The sequence below is a fragment of the Dipodomys merriami genome, unplaced genomic scaffold (assembly GCF_024711535.1).
Source record: "Dipodomys merriami isolate MVZ:Mamm:240054 unplaced genomic scaffold, mDipMer1.0.p SCAF_13, whole genome shotgun sequence".
NCBI classification, from domain to species: domain Eukaryota; kingdom Metazoa; phylum Chordata; class Mammalia; order Rodentia; family Heteromyidae; genus Dipodomys; species Dipodomys merriami.
Genome location: NW_027202604.1, coordinates 33,726,839 through 33,750,539, shown reverse-complemented (window position 1 = coordinate 33,750,539; position 23,701 = coordinate 33,726,839). Strand labels below are relative to the sequence as shown.

Below are 23,701 nucleotides of genomic sequence, written 5' to 3'. Positions count from 1 at the left end.
AGAACAACAACAAAAAAGGCTTTGCTCATCTGTCTGCCAGACAGATGTCACCTGACCCAAAGATTTCTTGCACAACTGGATAAATATAAAGCTCTCTTGGGGTCTACCAGAAATAACAGCCAACTATGTGAGCTACTGACTCCATAAAACATCTCATCTGAATCTTCCTGCTCCTTATAAGCAATCCACTCACCTAAGGATTAGCTTCCCCATTGCCATCATTAACTATGTACTTACCTTAATAGTAATAATAATGACAACAACAATAATAACAAACTATGCTAACGGTTTTCTATGCTAAGGCTCTGTCATGGAATTTTTGCAGGCTCCACTTAGCAGATGAGGAGCCCAAAGCTCTGGGAAGGATGCTGTGTGAAAATGGTACTAAGGGTGAGCGGTACTAAGGCAGGTACCAAGACCTGCCTCTTCACTTACTCTCTGTCCCCTGCCATGAGTTGTGCATCTGAAGGGCTACAACAGTGGCTGACACTTTGTTCTGAAGCATCACTTGCACATGAGAAAGACCCTTTAAAAGAACCCATTTTGCAGAAACAAATCTAGTGTAGTTGCTTTTTAACAATGCTGGTAGCTTGAAGCTCTGCTAAAGGTCATTTAATACTACCTATGAAAATATTAAAGACAGTCATTTTCCCCCCAAAAGGAATAATTTTACTTCTATCTTCTCTCTGCATAACAGAAAGATGCTTTTATAAATTTAGATGATGATGATAAAAGTTAATATGCAATATGGTGGTCATGGGTAGCAGAATTTAATCTTCAAGTATGTGTTCTCCTCCATTTAAAATTGTGCATCTTAAAGATGGTTTTAAAATCTGAATTTAATAATTCCAATGTAATTTTAAAGGATGGCACAATGCTGATTAGTTAAATGAACACATTAAACTATGTTGCTTCTTTTTTTTTTGGGTGGTCATGGGGCTTGGTGTTGTCTCTGAGCTCTTCAGCTCAAGGCAAGTGCTCTATCTCTTGAGCTACAGTGCCACGCCCAGTTTTCTGGTGGTTAATTGGAAGTAAGAATCTACAGATTTTTCTGCCTGTGCTGGCTTTGAACCACAATCCTCAGATCTCAGCCTCCTGAATAGCAAAGATTACAGGTGTGAGCCACCAGCGCCCAGCTACATTTCAAAATTAAAGGTAGCTAAAGATGATTATTTTACGTAACTATTTCTCAGATACGGAATTTAGCATTGCATAGAATATAACTGAGATATGAGAGCAAATTTAGTCTAATCCTTTTGTTTTATAACTGTAATTAAATGGGAAGAGGCCTAACCAAATGCTTTAGTAGTTTAGGTTTAGAGTCAGGCAGACCCAAGTTTATATCCCTGTCTGTCTCTTAGTTTCTTGCCTATCATTCACGAGTTATAAAGACACTTCTTAAAAGTGCTTTGCCTGTGATACAACAAACTGCAAACAGGAATAAAAGACCCTGTCCTCTAAAATATAAATGAATTAATGAATTCACTCAACAAGTATTTATTAAGTATGTATTAGTTCTGTGACTTTCACTAAGACAAGCTACTTATCTGCGTTTTGTGTTAGTTTCCTATGCCATAAACCCGGATTCTACAGGAGAGGTGTGGAATGGAGAAGATGCATTAATCCATGTAAAGTATGATGGCACCCAGTAGCCTGTAAAGAAGAACTCTAGTGTTGCTGATTATTACCGTAATTCCACTGATAGCACTTTGCTAGAGTAGGAAAAATCATGGATTTTGGGGCTAAGATTTAGGAGGTCTATGGAATAGTTTGCTTCCAACTGCCAAAGCATCTTATTCATACAGAGTCAGTCTTTGACTCTACTGCCCAGTCACGATGTGAAGCCATTTGGAAATTTCTTCACTTTGGGTTCCATCTTGATATTGCTGTCCATTGTGCATGAAGAGTTAAAAAATACCCTTACATTCATCTACATACTTTGTGTTTTCCTTTCAGATGACTTGTAAGTTTTGCTCGGCCTCCTGGGTGATGAGTTTCTGAGTGTATGAGGAGGCTGGATGTGTCCCTGCGGAGGACAGCAAAGCTCACGGGTCCTCTGGGGAATTCAAGTCAGCCTCACTGCTTAGCTGCAATAACAAGCTACAGAAACCAGTAATTATTACTGCCCTGCTCTCGGTGGCTCTTTGCAAGTCCAGAGAATTAATGTAGATTCCATTAGTGTCCTGGAATCTCTCAAGATATGGCAGATGCCCTACTTAACTCTCAGATGATCTTGGATACGAGAGAAGAAAAAAATCAACAATAAACAAACCTTGAGTAGTCATATAGCTTCTCCCTCTTGTTTCTAATAGAAGTAAGAGATCAATTCTGGAGAAGTAAGAGATCAATATGCCTTTTACAGCTTGAAAGCTCTCTCTGAAACTCATATTTGATGTGAAAATCTTATATTTTTTTAAATCCAGACAAGTTGGGCATTGGTGGTTGACACTGCATCCAAGCTCATCAGGAGACTGTGGTCTGAGGATCATGGTTCAAAGCCAGCCCAGATAGAAAAGTGCATGGGACTCTATCTTTCCAGTTAACTACCAAAAAGCCAGAAATGGTGCTGTGGCTCAAAGTGGTAGAGCCCTGGCTACGAACACAAAAGCTCAGGGACAGAGCCTGGGCCCTGAGCTCAAGCTCCAGGACCGGCAAAAAAAGAAACAAGAAAAAAGAAAAGAAAAGAAAATTCCAAACAACTGTAAGCATCTCAGTATGGAATTTCTCTTCTCTGGTGTGTGTGTGTGTGTGTGTGTGTGTGTGTGTGTGTGTGTGTGTGTGTGTGTGTGTGTGTGTGTGTGTGTGTGTGTGTGTGTGTGTGTGTGTGTGTGTGTGTGTGTGTGTGTGTGTGTGTGTGTGTATTCATGTACATATTGGTTATCATCTTCCTGATAGGAAAGTTCAGATATCCCTATCCAAAGGAAAAAAAATCAAAACTCAAACCCAGAAAGCAGCACTATGGCATCTTTTTTCTAAGCAGCACCCCTTCTGCTCTTTCTACATGTTCTGGGTTTTCTTACTGTTTAACTCTACGGTCACTGTCCTGTGCCTTTTTCCTTCTAGCTGTTCCAAGTTTTGTTCTGTGGTTCTTTCTGAGGCTGCTGTGGTCAACTTCAGACATCAGGGAGCAGGCTGGATTAGTCCTTAGGCGTATGGAACACTCAGTTTAAATTTCTTGCATCATAAATTTGAATGGATGCATCCAGGTCCTTGGTTTCTTTGGTAACCCAGGAGCTCCAGTGCTGAGTCACCATCAGCGTGTCCCTCTCTGCCTCCTGTCTAGGAAGCTGCCACGGTGGGAGGGGAAAGACGGTGGGTTTGGGAGAAGCAGAGGCCTGGGGTCTCATGGCATCTCTAGTCTCTCACTAGCTGTGTGTCCTTGGACCAACCTGCTTGTGCAAGGAAGAGAAACCTTGTGATCCCTCGCCTTTTCCAGATAAACTGTACAGATACACTAAGTTACTTTGGTTACAGGGAGACCCCCTGGGGCTCTGGTTCCTAAGTTATTGGAAAACAGCAGAAAGAACGCTAATACGCAGTATCAACTATTGCAAGTCAAATGTGAATCTCTCTCTCTCTGTCTCTCTGTCTCTGTCTCTCTCTCTCCTGATGCTGGTCCTGGAGCTTGAACTCATAGGGACTGGAGCTGTTCCTGAGTTTTTTGCTCCAGGCTAGCACTTTACCACTTGAGTCACAGATCCACTTCCAGCCTTTTGGTGTTTAGTTGGAGGTAAGAATCTCACAGACTTTCCTGCCCAGGCTGGCTTTGAACTGAAATCCGTAGACAGCCTCCTGAGTAGCTAAGATTACAGGCATGAACCAGTGGCAACCGGATCAACTGTGATTCTTATTTAGTGATTCTGCAAAGCTTAAATTTCGAATGCATTAGGTATTATTACAGCTTTTTCCATTTTTGGGGGGGGATCAACTTAGCCGCATCTCCCCTTTGTGCCATCCTGTTCATTGCTACTGACATTGTGTTTTTTCACCTGCTTATTTCCTCAAACACACTGAATTCTGACTGAGTCTTACTAGCAATGACCAACACTATCCCTCGTTTAGTTTTAAACAAATTTAAGCATTTTGTCTACCTTTGGGCAACCATTTCCATTTAGTGGAGCTAGATCTAAACTTGTCTCGTGAGCCCAGGTGGCCTGTTCTGTACATTAACCACATCTCTTGAAGTATGTAGACCCCTGCCATACTCTCCCCGCCATGGCACCCCACACTGGGCCTGTCAGTTTCCATTCTGGAACCACTGCTAGCGTGAAACTCACTGAGGGGAGAGGCAATGAAGGAATGGGAGCCCTTGTGCTCTATGCCACTGACAAGGGGTCTAGATGATTCTCGGTAGCAGGAGACTGCCCTGGACATCACAGGACACTTCTCATCACCCTTAGCTTCTACCCACTAGGTGCCACCAGCAGCCTCCCCTGCTCTCTGTTGTGGGAAAAACTGAGGAAAGAAATGTATCCAAATATGACTAAATGTACCAGGTACTCAAGGCATGCATGACAAATACATGGATTGACCAAACAAGGATGCATATGATGGATAGAATGTAGAAAAGTCAAGCTAACTTCTCTTGGTTTGAGCATCTCCTAGATCACCTGGCATACAGCTGATGTTCAATTAAGTTGCTTGTATATACAGATGGTCCACAATCCTAACCAGCTTCTTGTTTATCTGGTAAAATTCTTCCCCCCTAAGAAAGTAACAACAACAACAACAATAACAACAACAAACAAATCTCTTCACTGTCAGATGAGATAGAAAAGGCAAGGTCCTTTAGCTTGCTATGTCATTAAAGCATTGGGACAGAGGAAATCAAACTCTTCCAACTGGCCTGGGTCCTTTAAAACACAAGTCTTTTGCAGACCTGCACACAGGAGACATTAAGAGAGTTGCAGGACAACCAGAAGGTCACACATTTAGTCACTAGTGTCAGAGCGGGAAATTGAGCCTGCGCTTCCTTGACAGTACAGTACTTGATTACACTGATTATTATGGATGCCAATTAAGACTTATTACTATTGTGAAATAACAATGCAGGTTAATGATATTCTTTATTGCTATGCTAACAGGTTTTTTTTTTCCTAGAGGGGAAAATTACAGGTATGAAGCCAATTAAACTACCTTTCTTTCTTTGTAAAGCTTTTTCAATGTTCCTAAAATGAAAACTCTCTTATTGTACTTACTGCTTAATAGTACAATCTGATTTTTTGGGTTTTGGGATGGGGATGGGGCAAGGGGATCTCCTCTGTTTTAATGAGAGAGATATACTCTTGGGCTATCCATGTTTCTTCTTTGAAAAGGGCTGTGCTAATAACACTATCTGGAAAAGTGCAATCATAAATAGGAAGAACAAATATTTTGAGATGAATATTTAATGAACGTTCTCCAGCAGAGTTCAGGCATTGTTGGAAATGTCTCCTTGGGAAGTGTGTTTCGGGGAAAGCTCCTGGGTGCCCTTCCCTGGCCGTGGCTGTGTGCTGTGGGCTAGCTCCTCCTGGGATTGAGAAGGGGGCTGAAAAAGCCCATGGCAGGCTAATTTACGGGTTTCTCAAACTTATCCTTGTTCTTCTCTCCTCCTGGCTCTCCAAAATATCTGTCACCAAAACCTTTCACACAGGCCGATGTCATGTCACATGGATATTGTTAAGGTAACTATGGTAACCCCCAAATGCCACCAGTGTGTATCTGTTTCATACACAAATGAGGGACAGCTGTGGAGTCCACAGGCCTGCCAGGGGTATAAAAGAACGGAGCTTAGACAGCCTGGGTCAGAAAATTACAACTCATTTACATTAATCAGAGCTTTCAAATAACATTTCAACCTCTGAGCTATGGAGAGTGTAAATGGAAGGCAATAAGGCACCATAAAAGCAGCTTTTAAAAGTGAGTGGCGTAAGTGGATGCCGGGGCATCTTCGCAGAGGGTACTCTGAAAGGCCGGTTGGGCAGGACCTTGCAAGCTGAAGTCCAGTTCTCGGCATCCCAGTGCTCTGGAGGTGCAAGGTTCCATCTGAGTTAAATGTTTAAGCACTGTCGTCTTGGAAAAGCACAGCTTTTATAAACCTTTTAGCATTCTAACTGATTCTGGAAATAGTTCTTCCAGCTCTACTGGCCCCACTGTACTATGATACAACCGAGGAATCTGACAGCTGGCAGGTGGAGAAGTCATCTAGCTCCCCTAGCTCTTCCTGGTAATAGCTTCCTATCAACCAAACTACTGGCAAAATTGCAAATGATATCTTATCTTTGCTAGAGCTTATTGAAAACATTCCAGAGGTTAAAAAGAACTTCTGGGCACAGTGATCCTCGCTACTCAGGAGGCTGAGATCTGAGGATCATGGTTCAAAGCTGGCCAAAGGCAGGAAAGTCTATGAGACTCTTATCTCCAATTAACTATCAAAAAAAGCCAGAAGTGGAGCTGTGACTCAAGCCTAGAACACTAGCCTTTAGCAAAAATAAGCTCAGGAATAGCACCCAGGTCCTGAGATCAGGCCCTAGAACGGGTTCACACAAAGCACAACAAACAAACATATACTCCTGCATATTGTTTCTTTAAAAGAAAAACAACAGTGTACCATAAAAAGGGTGTTTCCTTATTAACTATACACTTAATGTTTATACAAAGTGGCCATTCAGTCTTGAAATACATAATCATCTTATCATAGATTGGTATTCAAGAAGCAATTTATTATAGACTTACTGTATTTTGGAAACATGGAAGCTATACTCTGTTACCCATCCATAAAGTAACATGCTAAAACAAGAACATTTTGAAGCAAACTTCATTTAAGAAGACTTTTGAGACAAATAGTTCTTGTGGTCACTAAAATATTGAATTTTATAACTTGTGTCTCTGGTCTGTACTTGGAGCCAAAACACAGAAAATATATGGTTTTCTGATTTTATCTATATAATTACAATTCATCCTGGATAAAATATTAATCAAAGCTCCATTCTTGAGTTAAAGATATTTTCATTGTTCCCAGAAACCAAAATATGATCCTAAAATGGAATCTGCTTTATCTCCAGACTGGCTTAACCCAAAATAGATGTTCAGCATAATAATTTTTAAAAATCAAACCCAATATTTAAGTAACCTTACATTAGTGCTCAAATGAATCATTTGAAGAACAATTATTTTGCAGCTTAAAAATAAATTTTAAAAAGTATTGTGAAAATCTAGTAAAAGTGACATCTAAATCCTACAATTTACTATGTCTTATTTATGTTTTATGCCTTATTTAAAGTGACATAAAAAGCCTATAATTCTGATTATTCCTAATTATTTATAGTCAATTGACTTGGGAAGTAGCAATATAACTCTACAGCAATATATATATATATATATATATATATATATATAATATGTACACACACACACATGTATCTGCTGTATTCCCTGGAGTGTCATTACTATAGAAAGTTTATAATAACTCTAGCAGCCGAGGTCAAGAATTTAGAGGCAGCAGGTTCTAGCAACAGAGATCAGTGGTCCACTTCCCTAGCCCACCTTTTGTTGTTTGTTTTTTAGAATTTGAGACACTAACCAGAGCTACATGCCATTATTTTCCAGCATTGTAGTCGGCAGTAAGATCTGGTCTGAGATTCCTTTATTTAGCATAGTGATCCTTCCTAATCATTAAGTGCTCTTATTTCCTAAGGAATGAGCTCCTTAATCTTTCCTTTCTTTAGATTTGCAGAAGAACAATCTCACCTCTGCAGGGTAATCGCAAAGATAAAGTTTCAGAAATATGAGGCTCTGATGTTAAGTTTACAACAAAATAGTGCAGAGTCTTAGTTGAGAAACAGTCACCTTCGTTTCATAGTTATTCCTCAGCTCCATCACGAAGACAGTGGCCCAGGTTTAAGAGTCACATAAGAATTTATTACAATGATTTTCTACTTTTCTGACTTCTATATAGCCAGCTTTAAGATAGAACCTGCAAACTTGGCTATAACATTTCCTTACTAATACTGGGCTCAATTCACTTTTTTCTCCCTCCTCCTGAGGATAAACTGCTTTATATACAAAAGGCACTGAACTAGAAAAAAAAAAAAAAAACCAACTTTAGGAAGCATGTAAAATACCAGGGTAACATCTGTTCTCCCCCTTCCTCCCCCCTAAGCACTGAACCTTCCAAAACAATGCTGTCTTTCTGTTGTTATGTTTCCATGCCCCTCTCAGTGGATATATAGAATGCAAGGGCAAATGTTGTTTGGTGAATGGATTCTTTCTCCCTTCCACAGTGTATGGGATGGACAAAGGAAGAGGCCACTGGTGCTGGTTTGTCCGAAGGTAAAGTCCAGGCCTCTGCTGGGCTTTTGTTCAACAGTCAGCCAGAGCCAGGAGGTGAATAGTGTGGTTATGTTCAGCTAATCTTAGCCAAGGAAGAAAGCCTCTTGCTTTGGGGATGCAATGGACAACTGTCTCCTTTTTATCGTTTTATACTATGACCCCCAAGCCCATGCCTTTTAGTAGGAATGGGAGGGTTTCATTGCTTGTGGTTCTACAAGTTTGGATGCTTAAAACCTGGGTGATTTTTGACTGGCTACGACACAGTTCTAATGAGATTTAAATTTATGCCCATCAGTGACAGCTGTCTTCTGTATTGGTCATCTGTGAGGATGGCGACCAAAAGAGTTACTCAGAGGAGAGAGAGAAAAATAAGCCAAGAAACTCCAAAGTTGAGTCAAGTGACAAATTGCTCCAAGCCACCAGAAGTGGATGAAAGTTTCTGTCTGCCTCCTGTAAGAACGTTTCCTAACTAGCTGAGAATATCTATCGGCATTGAATGTGAGGCAGCCAGGTAAAGAGCAAATTGTCTTGGAGCTTTCAATATAATTCCACTCTAAGACTCCCGTCTCCAGAATAAAGGTGTCAGGAAAGCTATGGAATTCCCAAACAAGAAAAAAAAATTCACACTGTGCCTTTATTCCATTTTCTTAAGGTCTATTGTTAACGGAAGACTCCTTGTCTTTTCAAATTCCTTCATGTGAATGCCCAAGGCTGACATCTGCCAAGACCCGCTCACATTTGCATGCACATCAGAGACTTTTGGAGCTAATAACATCACTGGTATCTAGAGTTCCACGTAAATCCCCCTCTCCTTCTAGCTGTTAGAAATGAAGTAATGGCCACATTGGAGGAACACTGATTTCTTAGCCTGTTGTGGCAAAGCAGCTTACAAAACAATACAACCTAAGGTCTCTGAAACTCCCATATAAACAAAGCAAACAAAGCAAAAACAAATCAGCCTAGGTCGGCAGTAACCGTTCCCTTAGGGAATTCCCATTCCTCCTCCCTTGATTGCCTGGCTCCGATCATGAAAACACAAAGAATAGCGAGTTGGGATTTGGAGGAACCTGTATTCTGATTCCTTGGCTTTTGCCAAAAGGTGGCTCACACACTCACAACCGTTTACACGCTGACCATTCGTTTCTGCGTTCATTCATTCATTCACTCACACTTGGCTGTGGGACGATCTGGGTGAATTGGACTTCTGCAGGAGTTTACCTGTCAGGTTCTTTCCAGTGGGTTCCACCGCGCCGGCTGTCCTGTAATCAGCGCCCCGGGACCAACTTTCCCATCTGCCCAAGGAGCCAGCCCCCCCCTCCCCCGCCAACGGCTGGACTTTGTCCACTCAGCCCCGGTCGGCCAGGGCTGGCGTTCCCGCTGCTGGGGGCTGTGGCCCAGGGACCCTAGGAAGCAAGTGTGGATCGCGTCCTGGGGAGCCCACACCCCCTGCTCCACACCGCACAAAGACGCGCGCTGGCAAACTTTCCAGCGCCGCCGAGCAGGGGCTGGTGGCTGCTGGTCTCCCGGACAGGACCGGGGAGTCTTTCAGATACTTCGCTCCCCTCGGAGTCTCCTTGGGGGGGAAGGGAGGGTCCTTTCTACCATCACCACGTCCGGGGCGGACCCCGCTCCCGTCCTTGGACCACCTTCTAGTTCAGCTCCCAGTGCTGTGTGCACGACCCCCTCCCCTCCCCCGCCCCTTCTCTCCCCGACCAGGCCGTCTCCAAGACCTAACCTGCCCCCCCCTTCTTTGCGTTCTCTGGCCTCTTCCGTGACGTCCTGGGGTTCCCCTTTCCAGCCCTTCTTGGGTCCCCTAGCTGCCTGGCTGACTTCAGATTCCAATGCAGTCCTGCTTTTCTTCCCCCCATCCCCAAACTGCGGGTCCCTGAATCCAGCGTGCTGCGCTCCAGCCCCTGCCTAATGTGTGTGTGTGTGTGTGTGTGTGTGTGTGTGTGTGTGTGTGTGTGTGTGTGTGTGTGTGTGTGTGTGTGTGTGTGTGTGTGTGTGTGTGTGTGTGTCCATCGGTCTGGCCTGCCCTCCAACCATCGCTCTCCACCGAGCCCCTGAGTCTTGTCTTTGGCGGGGTGTGTGTGGGGAAGGAGGGGGTTCAGTGCTCCTGAGCTCCGGGAGCCGCGCCCCCTCGGCCCCCCTGAGGCTGGCGATCCCCTCCCCACGGCCCCTCCAGCGTCCTCTGCGCCTTAACTTTGCCTCGACTTCCCCCCACCCTGGCTGCCTCCCCCGACCTCCCTCCCTCCGGCCCAGGCGGAGGGCGCACTTACCCCAAGGCCCGGCTGGCGTGGATGTCGGGGTGCGCACGCGGGAGGAGGATGCGCTCCTGGGGGACCCCCGGCCCAGCACCTCGCCAGAGGCCAGCAGCGACTCCAGCGGCCGCCGTGCGGGGCTGGGCTAAATCTGGCTGGGGGGGGGGCGGGCTGGAGGCCAGCAGGAGTGGGCAGGGAGGGGAAAAGAACTGGGGTGCAGAGGGCGGGGCAGCGGGCGGGCAGGTCCAGAGGAGGCCACCGCCGCCGCCGCCGCCGGCCCCGCTCCCCGCCCGGTAGGCGCCGCAGCCCCGGGGGCCCCCTCCCCCGGGCCTGGCCTGGCTCCCCAGCTCGCAGCCCGGCGCCCTCCGTGCGCCCCGCTTTGTGCTCCCCGCAGCCGGCGTGCACCTGGTGTAAGCAAAAGCGGTCAGCTGATGAGCTGTGCGCGGATTGGCTGCTGGGCCACCTCATCTCCTCCATCCCGCCCTCCCCTCCCTCCTCAGCTCCCCCCTCCCCTTCACACACCCTCCCTGCTGGGCCTCTCCTTCCAGGCCTCCCCCTCCCGGCCTCCTGCCTGGCACGGCCCCGTCGTCCTCCGCGGAGCCCCCGGCGGGGCCCTGTCGGCGCCCACGAAGGCGCAGCCCGCGCGCGCGCGCAGCCAGGGCCTCGGGTGGCCGGGTGCGGTGTCGCCAGCACCGCTGGCTGCAGGGAGAAGCCGGTCCCCGCCAGGCTGGCTTTTTGTCTGGGAATGACACACTGGGGGGGGGGGGTGAGGGAGGCCAAACGGCCAAACGCACCCCCCCCCCGCCCTTAGCCAGAAAAGAAAGGAAAATAAAATTAACAGGGCAGCTGGGCAGGACGGGGCCACCTTCACGCGCAAGGGGAAAACGCCAGCTCCGGGCGGAGAAGCGAGTTCCCCCCGCGGAAGCCAGTGCTCAGTGGAAGATGGGGACACTGTGACTTGGGCTGCGGGGTGCATGTCTCGCGTGCCCGCGAAAGGGATCGCCCATGGCCCTGGCCTTGGGGCTGGACCCTTCCTGGAACGACCCAGCCGCTTGTGGTTTCAGGAGGCTTGGGGAAAGCCTGGCTCAAACTCTGACATCCCAGCTCTCTGGTTGGGGTGTAAAAGTTGTGTCCTCGTTGGTGGGAGGGCGAGGGGCGGGCTGGGAGGACCACGGGTGGAAAAGCCACTATGGAAACCCCCAACAGAAACCTGAGTCTTAGCTCCAGAGAGGACCCCGAAGAAGCCCCTGGGAAAATCAGCTTTAAGCTAGAGCTCGTTCATTGAACACAACTTTGGACCGGAGGGAGAATATGATTACATTTCCTCCAGACATAAGAGCTTAAAACTTTGGGGGGGGGCGTGGATTTGCAAGGGTACGTTATGACAGAATGCACTTTTGTATTCTTTGAAGTTAGAGGGTAAAATTCAACAATGATAATCTTATATTATTGATCTCTATAGCATTTCTCCCTGTCTTGCAGAGATGTCTGCAGAGAGAGAGAGAGTGAGACAGAGAGTTTAGTAGTAAAGGGTCTGGAACCTCAGGACCTCCGCTTTCCACTTGGATTTTTTGCTCCAAGTTGGTGTTTTATCGCTTGATCCACACCTCCATTTCCAGCTTTTGGGTAGTTAATTGGAGATAAGAATCTCACAGACTTTCCTTCCTTGGGCTGGCTTCAAACCAGGATCCTCAGGTCTCAGCCTCCTGAGTAGCTAGAATCACAGATGTAAACCATGGGTGTCAAACTCTCTGATGAATTTTTGGTACCCTTTTGTGTCCATTTGAGGCTATTCTGGTGGATGGCACCATGACCCTGGAAGGCTGTACAGAATGAAAGTGTTAGGATTTGGGGTAGTAAGTGAACCGGAATGAAGAAAAGAGAGAGCTAGATAAACAAAAAAGCCTACCACTTTGTTTATCAAAGGAGGAGAGTAACAATGCTTGACAAGAAATGTACTCATTACCTTACTTATGTAACTGTAACCTCTCTATACAGCATCTTTTACAATAAAACAAAATAAAACCTACCATTGCCTGGAAAAGAATATAGTTTAAGAATTCCCAAAGCAAGTCGGGTCTAGAACCTTACCCAACTCTCTTAATCTGGTTTTCTGACTTTTCTTTTCTAGTAGACTGGGTGCTCTTTGGAGTTTATCTGAAAGAAGGTGGGTCATTGGTGGACATAGAGAATTTCAGTCTGCTCCTTCAGGTAGATTTAGGGACACTCTCCTATGTTTCTAGTTCTTCCTGGGAGGAGGAGAGAGATGTTGCCGCATCCCAAGCAGTGCATGATGGTAGGGAGTCACTCCTAAGAGGAGGCTCTGTAACAGCCTCTGGGGGTTGGAAGGAGAGTATGAATTGAGTTAGGCTCTGAAACAAGGCCAACACTGTTTTAAATCCCAGCACTGCAATGGAAGAGCTGTGTTTCTTTGGGGGAAGTCACTGTGTCTCTTTAAAGCTTAGCTTCCTTGGCTCTAAAGTGGGATGGACAACACTATCTATTCCAAAGGATGGAGGGGGCTAAGTGTGAGCAAATAAAATGTGGCGCTTGGTGTATTGCAAGCACTCGATTCTTAGCCCAGTGATTAAAACAGAAACAGGGCTTCTGGTCAGACAGGCAGCATCCTGTCTCTACACAGAACTTGTAAAGGTACCAGCAGCAATAGGGAAAGAAATGGACTCTGTCCCTCTGTGCTTCAGATTCATTTCTTTTTAAGCAAGTATATCATTTATTTAAATGAATACTAGTCACTTCCCAAGTCCCCAAAGCTAGAGTAAGAAAGGAAGCTTTCTTTGTCTGTTTCCCTATCACCACTGCATTTATTTAGCTCTAGACATGAGGAAGACATATCTGGGGGTCACAGATGAGGAGGAGGTTAGGATGGAGGATGGGAGTTGCTGTGTGTTGGAAATGATTTTTATGGGGTCAGAGGAGGACAAATAAGGCACAGTGATGATAATACCAAAAAAAGAAGTCTAGAATTCAGTGATTGGAGATTTGATGAACTGCCTAAGTGAGTGGTTAATTGGCCCAAATTTTAGGAGCCGCCATCTTGTAACTTTGCAAAGAGATTTCAGGAATGTTCTGTCAGCTGCCATTAAGAGCCTTTGGTCTTTAGGGAGGAGGGAAATAGAAACATCCCAAGAAACAACAGAAATGAATCAAATCCTCTTGTTCCTTGCTTTGTAGTCTCAAATCCATTTGAATGATTCCTGGTGAATCCACCAAGTCCCAGGGTCCTGCATTTACTAGTTAATAAAAAGAATTTTATCCGAGCATTGACTTCTTGAAGGCATTGTTAAAGACCTTGGAGTCTTTGAAGCCGAGTGGACTGGGAGAGAAGGGCTCAGCTCCTGTTAGCGTTCATGTGAGAAGGTCCTGCCTCTAGATCAGGCTTTGCTGTGTACTGGGAACCCCATGGGTCCCCCACAAGCCTCTTGGGGTTCTTTTGCTCCACTTTGAAGGAACAATATAATTGGGGTTAGCCTCATTGTACTGATCTATGTGGTAAATGAGGAGATAAAAGAGAGATGAGAGTTTTAGAGAGCAGTCGTATTTGAATAATCTTTAAAAGAACACTGCATTTTTTAAGAACAAAATTATAATATGCCATTTAAAGTCACAGTTTTTAGAAGCTGAAAATATGCCTCTAATTGAAATATTAAAAGACTTCTGGCAGTCAGGGTTCCTTGTAATCTCTAAGCAAGTATTCTAGTTTTAAAACATCTAACACCAAGAGATTGATGGTGGTACAATTGATAATCATAAGATATTGTGGTCTTGGTTAACGTTCATGTCAAATGTATTTTTCTTGGAAACATTTTGACAGTTGAGTGGATTTTTACTTCATGTCATAATCCCTATTCTTCGTTTTCTTTTGCATATGAAATGATTCCAATAACAAGCAAACCATCAATTGGGGGTTCTGTCATTACAATTAAAATCAGCATTTAAGTCTAATAACTTGGTTTTTAGTGTTTATTTGTTTATGTGGCTATTTTTGTGCTAGCACTGGGGCTTGAAATGAGAACCTCAAAAAAGTGGGTTTCTCTTTTCCACTCACAGCTGGTGCTCTACCACTTGAGCCGGGTGTCCAGTTCTCTAGTAACTTGTTATGGAGCTAAGGTGACCACCATCACAGCTTGCCTGACATTCTCTGGGTTTTGCACCTAATGGTTTCCTATCCCAGGAAACCCATCGGTCTTAGATAAATGAAGATACAAGCAGTAGGTTTATGCTACTATTCCATTTTTAATTGAGTCATGACCTCTTAGATACAACAAATGATGGTTTATGCTTGACTGAATAAAGGTTTCTGATTCTACTTTCAGAACCCAATTGTTATAGAGACCTTAGCGATGATCTAGTTTAATCTTCTTATTTCATAGACAAGGAAAGTAAACCTTGGGAAAGAAACACTACCAATCTGTTGTGAATTTTAGCATTAAAACACTAGACTATATACACGTTGTTTTTTTTTTGCTGGTGCTGAGCCTTGAACTCTGGGCTTGGATGTTGTTCCTGAGCTTTTATGCTCAAGGCTAGTGCTCTACCTCTTGAGCTACAGTTCCACTTCCAGCTTTTTGTGGTTAATTGGAGATAGGAGTCTCATGGATTTTCCTGCCCAGGCTGGCTTCAAACTGTGGATCTCAGCTCAACCTCCAGAGTAACTAGGATTACAGGCATGAACTACCAGAGCCTCGCTAGACCATATACTTTTTAGAGACTGGGACCATATGACAAGCTCTCAGCCCTGAATCTAGTTTGAAATTGGTACTCAGCAAACATATTTTGAATGAGTGAGTTGAATCAATTAATAAGTAGATGTCTTTATGTAACTGGGTCGCATTACATCATGAACATTTTCTTCATTTCATGAGAAAGGCTTTGAAGTTATAATGTTTAATGGCTGGATAATTCTACCCATCTTCTCTTGGTGAGAAATAAGGGTTTTGTCCATTATTCTCTCTGATGTATTTTATAATAAATATAGTTGATTGGAAATCCCATTTTGGTTATTGAACTATGGACATAAATTATAGTTTGGACTATCAAATTAGCATATTCAACTTTTACTTTCATTACTGGGGGTTGAAATAAGTGTTCTATCATTTGAGTTATGCCTTTATTACTTAGGCTTTTAGTTTTTTTTCAGATAAGGTCTCATGCTAATTTTGTCCAGGTCAGCCTTGGACTTCCTACCTTTGCATCTTGAGCATCTTACATTACAGACATGCACTCCCATGCCCAACTCATTTATGAGATGGAATCACTGAATTCTGTTGGGCTGGCTTCAAAACATGGTCCTATTCTCTCCACCTCCCAGCTAAACATATTCAATTTTTTATTTTTATTTTCATTATTATCTTAACTTTAGTCCACAGACCCCACTGAAAAAATAAGAGATTGCTTCTGTGTTGTGAAGATTTAATTAAGAGGATTGTACTAGGGAGTTCTTTTTTCTTTCAACCATTTGCTCTCCCTCCTGATTTCTCTTTTGTTTTAATAAAATAAAAAAATAGCTAATATAAGTTAAGAAGTAAGTGTCTGCCCAGGTATGGATTTAGAAATATTTCTTGTCATGAGTGAGGTGGTGGATGTGATGGTGTATATAGTCAAGGCTTTTGATTTGGGCTGCCCAGGTTTGTACTCCATCGAGTTACTCTAGCAAGTTACTGAAGCTATTGTACCTATACTGTGGGGTGTTGTGAGAACTAAACATGTGTGAATATGTGTCTATGCCTGTCATATAGCAAAAATTATAAAACTATAAATATTAGTATATTGGTTAATACATATGAATGTGTTTGTTAATAGAATGCTAACTACTGGGACAGACATGCCAAAGAACCTCATGGCATGGGAATACATTAAGTAAGTTTATTGAACACTCAGGAAAGAGTATATTCCTGGCTGGGTGTTTTCATGTGATCATCCCATCACAAGTGACTTCATTCTGTTGGTCCTCCTTTAATGTATTTATAGACCCTTTCCCTTCACACAGAGGACAGGGAAAGAGGGAGAATAGAAAAATCACATGGAAAATTCTATGGTCTGGGAGAAGAAATGCCTCATATCATCTTCACTTACATTCTATGATCTTTTGGCAAGAGCTCAATAGCTACATTTAATAGCAAGGAAAGCTGGGAAATGTTCACTATGTGTGTGCCTAGAAGATAGAGGAAGAAAATTTGCAACATATAGAAATCTACATTAGAAACATAGTAATGTCTATTAGAAAATAAACCCTGCTATCTGCAGGTATATATAGTTATAGAGGGAATGCTATTGAGGAAAATTCTCAAATGTTCAGTATGCAGAATTCCAACACACTGTTGATAACCAACCAAGAAGTCACCTAAGCTGGGTAGTGTGTGTGTGTATGTGTGTGTGTGTGTGTGTGTGTGTGTGTGTGTGTGTGTGTGTGTGTGTGTGTGTGTGTGTGTGTGTGTGTGTGTGTTTAACTGGTTTTGGTCAAAACCACATGTAATAAAATCCACAAATAAAGCAGGGTTTCTGAAGATCCATCTCTCCTACTGTTGAGTATTAGCTTTCTTAGCCCCCATTATAAGTCAGACAAGGTATAAAAGATGGGTCATAGAGCAAAGAACAAGTTCCCATTACATAGCACAGCCATGGAACAGGGTTTTCCAACTCTCCATTCCTCTGAAAACTATTCTTGGTTGATTTCTAACCTACTTACTACCAACACATTCCTTCCCAAAGTTTCCATCGCCTTCAAGCAAGGAGGGACTGTCAGCTGGCTCTGACACTAACTTACACCTTTCTTTCTTCCAGTAATGGTAAAACTTTAAGTTCAGAATCGTTCCTCATAAGAAAATGCTTAGAGACTACTGCACTGGAATTCGGTGCTCCTATTATCATAAATTTAATATCCACACTTACTTGTAGTCATATAGAGGGGCCCATGGGGCTGTAAAAGAATGATAGGTAGATAGACACATGGGTATATGCACATTATACAGAGACACTGAAACTCAGAATTTCCTCTTCATTTCATCTACTACCATTGTCTGTCAAGTTTGTCTGCATTTTGTCTAGGCTTCATTTTCTTTTAATAATAGAGGACTTTTAAAAAAATAATAGAGGACTTTAAGAATAATCTTTGACCATGTGAACAGTCTCCTGTGAGTAAAACACTAGCCACATTCCATTTTCATAGATCAGTAAGTATTCTCCTACCACAGTAATCAGCTATGGAAAATCCTCAGGCTTCTGAGTGCCTTTGTAGCACCTGAGTCGTATCCTTGCCCAAACCTTGCATTACAAACAAGCTATCTTTTGGGAAAGAGACGTAGTGTTTGAGTTTCCAACTGAGTTTGGAAAGAGAAAACCGCAGATAGATATGCGATATATAAATGGCAACTTATCCAGGTTTCAGAAGCAGGGTCATTGCAATTCGTTTCGGCAGTACTGCAGGATTTTAGATCTGAAAAGTACCTCAGATAGGATCTGCTTCAAGCCTTTCATTTCACAGATGAGTAAGCTGAAGTCTCAAGAAGGCTAGCACTTCCACGAACTTCAGAGCAGCTGGGGAATCCGACTGGGTTTAACCCTTATTCCGGGTCCCACAGCTGGTTAATCACCGAGCTAAACCTGAAACCTCATTCTTTTGATTTTCAGACCAGGGTTCTTTTTCATATGTTAGTATAAGTTTAACTATTCGAGCTCCTCAGCTCTGCCAGGTGTTAGTGCTTATGTTCTTAAAGAGTCTGCTAGGTGGCTAAATATCAACTCAAAAGCACAGGCAACAAAAGCAAAAATAGACAAACAGGACTACATCAAACGAAACAGCTCCGCAGAGCCAAGGAAATGAGACTGAAGAGATAAGTGACAGAACGAGAGGGGGAAAATGCATCTGATGCCTCTGATAAGGATTAGTATCTGAAATATATAAGGAACTCAGATAACTGGATGCTAAGAAAATAAATAACCTGATTAGAAATAAGTGAAGGATCTGAATGCACAATTTCCAGAAGATGACTTACAAATGGCTAATCAGAAGATGAACAATTTCTCATCATCACTAACAGAATAAGGAAAATCATGAGATATCACCTCATATTTATAAGAATGGGCATTATAATAAAGAAAGATAACTGTGTTAATGAGGAATTGGGGAAAAGGAAACCCCTGTGCATCTTTGGTGGGGATATGAGTGAGGGCAGCCACTATGGAAAATAATAGGGAGATTGCTCAAAAAATAATTTAACAATAGAACTGCCGTACAATCTAACAATCTCACTGCTGCGTATAGAAAGGGAAATTTTTATTGTTCTAATTCTGGTAACAGACTTAAAAAATAAAAGACTGGGAGAAAATGAGGGAGGGAGTGACACTGTTTAAAAGGAAATATACACGGGCTGGGAAGGTGGCTCAGTGGTAGAGCACTTGCCTTGCATGCATGGGTTTGATTCCTCAGCACCACATAAGCAAAAAGAAAAAGAAAAAAGCCAGAAGTGGTGCTGTGGCTCAAGTGGTAGAGCACTAGCCTTGAGCTGAAGAGCTGAGGGACAGTGCCCAGGCCCAGAGTTCAGGCCCCATGACCGGACCACCCCGCCCCCAAAAAAAGCAATATACTCATTACCTGGCTAATATAACTGTATACCCTGTGTACATCACAATAAAAATTTAAAAAATAAGCATATTTTGAAACATTTTGGTGATCTTATCATTGAATACATGTAAGTAATGTCTAGTTTCAGAGCTTGTGTCTGTGTTGCTAATTCTGTCAGTCCAGGCAAATGCTACATAAGGTATTTGGAACAAATAAGACAAAGATTGTTGAGTGGTTTTAATATCTACATGATATGTCCTTTCTAAGTGAGAATGTGTTATGTCGCAACACATACTAAGAAAGAAAATGATACAGAAACTTCAGGAGTTAAAGGGATAGGAGTTTTAAAAAAAGATGTCTCAGATGGGTGATTTGAGTGGATTAAATATGAGAAAGACTGATTTAATTTTAGTGAATATGGAAAAAGTTCATCATCCACAATACAAAACTAATTATTTAACAAATTTGGTAATTAAGAGGTTTGGGAAATCTAACTAGTTTTATTCAGTAATTCTTGCTGTGATGAGTTGGATTATATTGTTCACAAATTCATCTGTTGCATTCCTAGCCACCTGGATGTCAGAATGTAAGCTCATTTGGAAATGGGATCTGTAGATATAATTCATTAAAATGAGGCCGATTGGAGTGGGCTGATCCATGCCACCCATGCTCTTTTGAAAAGTGGGAAACTGGATCCAGGCACACACACACATACACATGTCATACAAAGGCATTTTGCTGACTGTTTTGGAAATGGGGCCTCATGGAATTTTCTGTCCTGGCTGACTTCACACCATACTCTTCAGGATCTCAGCCTCCTGAGTAGCTAGGATTACAGATATGAGCCCCGGACACCTGGCTAAGACTCTTCCTTATCCAATAGCTGGGCATGGTGATATGCACGGGTCATGCCAACAATGTGAGATCAAGAGAACCAGGGTCCCGAGCCAGCCCTGGCAGGAAAGTTCATAAGATCCAATTTCAGTGGAGCTAGGTATGTGTGGTGGCATGGGTGTGTCTTCTCAGCTCTGATGAGAAGCCTAAAATAGTGGGATCTTAGTTCAGGCATGGATTCTGGGAAAAAAGTGAAAGCTTATCTCAAAATCTACCAGGGTCCAAAGGGTCCGAGTTGTTGCTGGGTGATATAGAACCTGCCTAGCAGATGTGAGACCCTGAGTTCAACTGCAATACTACCGGTACAAAGAAAGGAGGGGGAGAGGGAGGGAAGGAAAGAAGGAAGGAGAGAAGGGAGCAAGAAAAGAAAGGGAGGAACAGCTGGTCTCTGTATGTTGGTGATGGTGGAGAACACATTATAAAGAACAAGGGTGAAGGCACAACACATTGTAAGTATCACATCTCTCCTCTCTGGAAAAATTATGACAACAGCAGCTCTTCTCCAAAGTACTGCCCAGCTGAGGATCCCATTTGAGATTCCAAAGGACCCAAGGACAGGGAAAGTGTCCAAAGGTTTATGTAGTAAAGACTTGGTCTCCAGATGAGTTGGGAATTGGTGGAACCTGTAAGGAATGGGGCCTCGTGGAAGGTCTTCAGGTCATTGAGAACATGCCATTGAAGGGAAAAGGGAACCCTAGTCTCTTCTCTCTCTTTTCCTTCTTGGCTATGCAGTGAGTGGTTTTATCCAGCCATTCAGTCCTACCATGATGCATTGCTTCACCACAGGCAATAACCAGCTATGGACTAAAGTCTCTGAAACTGAGCTAGAACAAACCTTTTCTCTTTATAAGCTGGCTACCTTGGATATTTGTGATAGCAATTCAAGGTAACTCAGTGACTGTAAGAAATAAATTTATTATGACTTGGGAAATGGGAAAATACTTTTACATGTATTATTTCAGTTCATCCTTGCAGCGACATGATTCAGTTAATAGTATTATGGTCCATTCTGTGAATACAGTCACTAAGGCTTCTAAAAGTCAAGCGACTGAATCCAGAGCCCAAGCTTGTGGGTCCTGTGACACAGCATATCCCAAGTTATCATCCAACCATTTCAGATACTTCATGGATTTTCAATGTCTTAAATAGATATTTTCCAACATTTGAGAGACTTAAAGAGTGAAAGATTGTGTGAACAGATCTGTGAAGTAACTTAAGGTAGCTTAAGTTTGTCCACCATTGCTTGTGATTTTAGTCTTATGCATGGGTCTTGTCAATCTGAATCTGGCCAAACCCTGTAAGCAGTTTTCCTATAATTACATCCACAAGTATCATCAGCTTACAAATGCTTCCAATAAAAGACCCAAAATATCCCCCTCAGAAGAGAAATCCCATACAACATCTCTGTCGAATGTTTCCCCTTTCTCTTTCCCCTCCATTTCCTTTTCTTTCATGTGAAAAAGATGTTCTTGCACTGATATGCCTAAATGAGGAATTCAACTAAATTTAAATGTAGATAAAGTTATGTTCTTGAATAGCTTCCTTCCTTCTTTCTCACTGTTGTCATTTATTATGGACTGATTTTATCTACTATATCTAATTTAGTAAACACTCCACTGCCTGTGTACTAGACAAGCATAGAGTTCCTACTATGTTTTAAGGACTATTGTCATCTCTGAGATGAACTAGGCTCCAAGATCTTATACAGCATGGTAGTAACCTGAGGAATAATGTTGAAAGAAGCAGAAATTATTTTTGCCTCTGCCTATTCATATTTGTGGAAAATTGCAAATAGGGTGGTCATCATTTGTCTGGAATAGAGGGGCTGTCTGAGCCAAAAAGCTTTTAAAAACTGGAACTGAGTGATCTCCCCCCACCCCCGCCCCGGATAGGAATGACATTTTGGAGGTAAAACCAGGAAGATTCTTGCTTAACTGGGACAAAGTGAGTCCTACTAAAAGTTGCTGTCTCCCCTGTTATCTTCTCTTCTCCATATTAAAGGATATAATAATTCTTTGTGTTCAAAATGGAAAATTTTAAACTGGGGCTCAGTGGTAATGTAGTGCATATTCTTTATGGAGTACAATTAGACAGGAGCTCAGATCCTGGCTCTAAACCTCTTCCTGTTAGCCTCTTAGCAAATTTGATCAATCCTGTCATTTACAGAAGCAGAAATATTCATCCATTTAAATGAGGTTATATGGGGTACAAGTGCCTGGAACACAGAAGGGCAATCACTTTGTAAGTTTTGACTTTTGAATAAGAAGAATATATTACACTGACTTAACAATAAGAAATTTCCTGTACATGTATTTGCCAAAGATTTGCTCTGGAAATACTACTTGTATTGTTTGATTTAGATATGTTTTAAGTTTCTAATATAACTGTAAACATCTGAGTACAGGCATAATCTTTTTATGACTTTGATATTGTTTCTAGAATTCTGTATGGTCAAATTCTGGGGATTCAAATTGCTAGGACTGATATGTAATACCGGGAATAAAATATTTTATCTGTATTTGAAATGTCATTCTACTGCCCTGAATGTTAATTTTTCTATAAATAAGAGGAGTCAATTCAGATGGTATCCTTTTGAAGCCCCTCCTTTGCCTAAGTTATTACATTTAAATCCTTTTATCTGTGAGATTCCTTGCCACGTGCAAATTCAATGACAGGAGAAGGTGGCAGAGACAAGACAGACTTACATTTTTCCATGCTAACTAGCTAGAAATTCTTCTTTGCCCAACACAGTTGAAATGCCAAAGCTGGGTTTAGAGGTGTGGCTCAGTTGGTGGAACACTAACCAATGAGTTTTAATCCCAGTCTTGAACCTAGAAATAAAAAAGTCAGAGCAAACAGTGTGAGTCCTGGAGTTTATAAGCAACAACAGCCAGGCACATGCAAACCCATATTAGCCAAATATAGGTAAACGTCTCTGTAATTTCTAATTTTCTGTTAACATAATTCTAGTTGGTCTGCTCATTTGTAAACTCTCAAGGGCTTTCTTTAAAAGTGCCAGTTGTCCAGACACCAGTGGCTCACACTAGTAATCCTACCAATTTAGGAGGCTGAGATCTGAGGATCACAATTTGATGCCAGCCAGGGCAGGAAAATCCATGAGACTCTTTATCTCCATTTAATCACAAAAAGTCAGGAATGGAGCCAGGTACAGTGCTCAGGCCTTAAGTTCAAACCCTAGGACTGACACCAAAAAACAAAACAAGGGGCTCAGTGGTTGAACGCTTGCCTTGCATGCATGAGGCTCTGGGTTCGATTCCTCAGCACCACATAGGAAAAAAGAAAAAAAAGCTGGAAGTGGTGCTGTGGCTCAAGTGGTAGAATGCTAGCCTTGAGCTGAAGAGCTGAAGGATAGCACCCAGACCCAGAGTTCAGGCCCCCATGTCCGGACCCCCCCCCCCAAAAAAAAAACTAGACCAAAAACCCCAAAGAACAACAATAAAAAAAACCAAGTGCCAATTGAGAGAAAATATCACTCATAAACATAGGTAGTTTGACTCTTGTGGAATTGTTTCCCCATTTCTCCTTTTTCTGCCTCCAACCATCTCTTCTGCATTAGGCAATTTCTGTGAGTAACTTTGTGTCAAATGTTTGCCTGTTGTCTTTGACATATGTTGTTATACTATGGCTCTCCTGA

The 23,701-nt window shown here is 42.8% G+C and overlaps 1 protein-coding gene and 1 long non-coding RNA gene across 3 annotated transcripts in view; one reads left to right on the top strand and one right to left on the bottom strand.

Annotated features, from left to right (window-relative positions):
* Lrrn1 (leucine rich repeat neuronal 1) overlaps positions 1 to 10,729 on the bottom strand; it is a 36,412-nt gene extending 25,683 nt beyond the window's left edge. The window contains exon 1 of one of the 2 annotated variants that reach the window (XM_070018993.1): positions 10,590 to 10,729. The gene's annotated coding sequence lies outside the window, so the exon portion shown is untranslated. Of the gene's footprint in view, positions 1 to 9,528; positions 9,604 to 10,589 lie in introns of those variants that run through there. The other variant, XM_070018995.1, reaches the window with a different exon arrangement.
* Positions 1 to 23,701, top strand: part of LOC138824765 (uncharacterized) — a 453,914-nt gene that overhangs the window by 290,323 nt on the left and 139,890 nt on the right. The gene's annotated exons all lie outside the window — the stretch shown is intronic.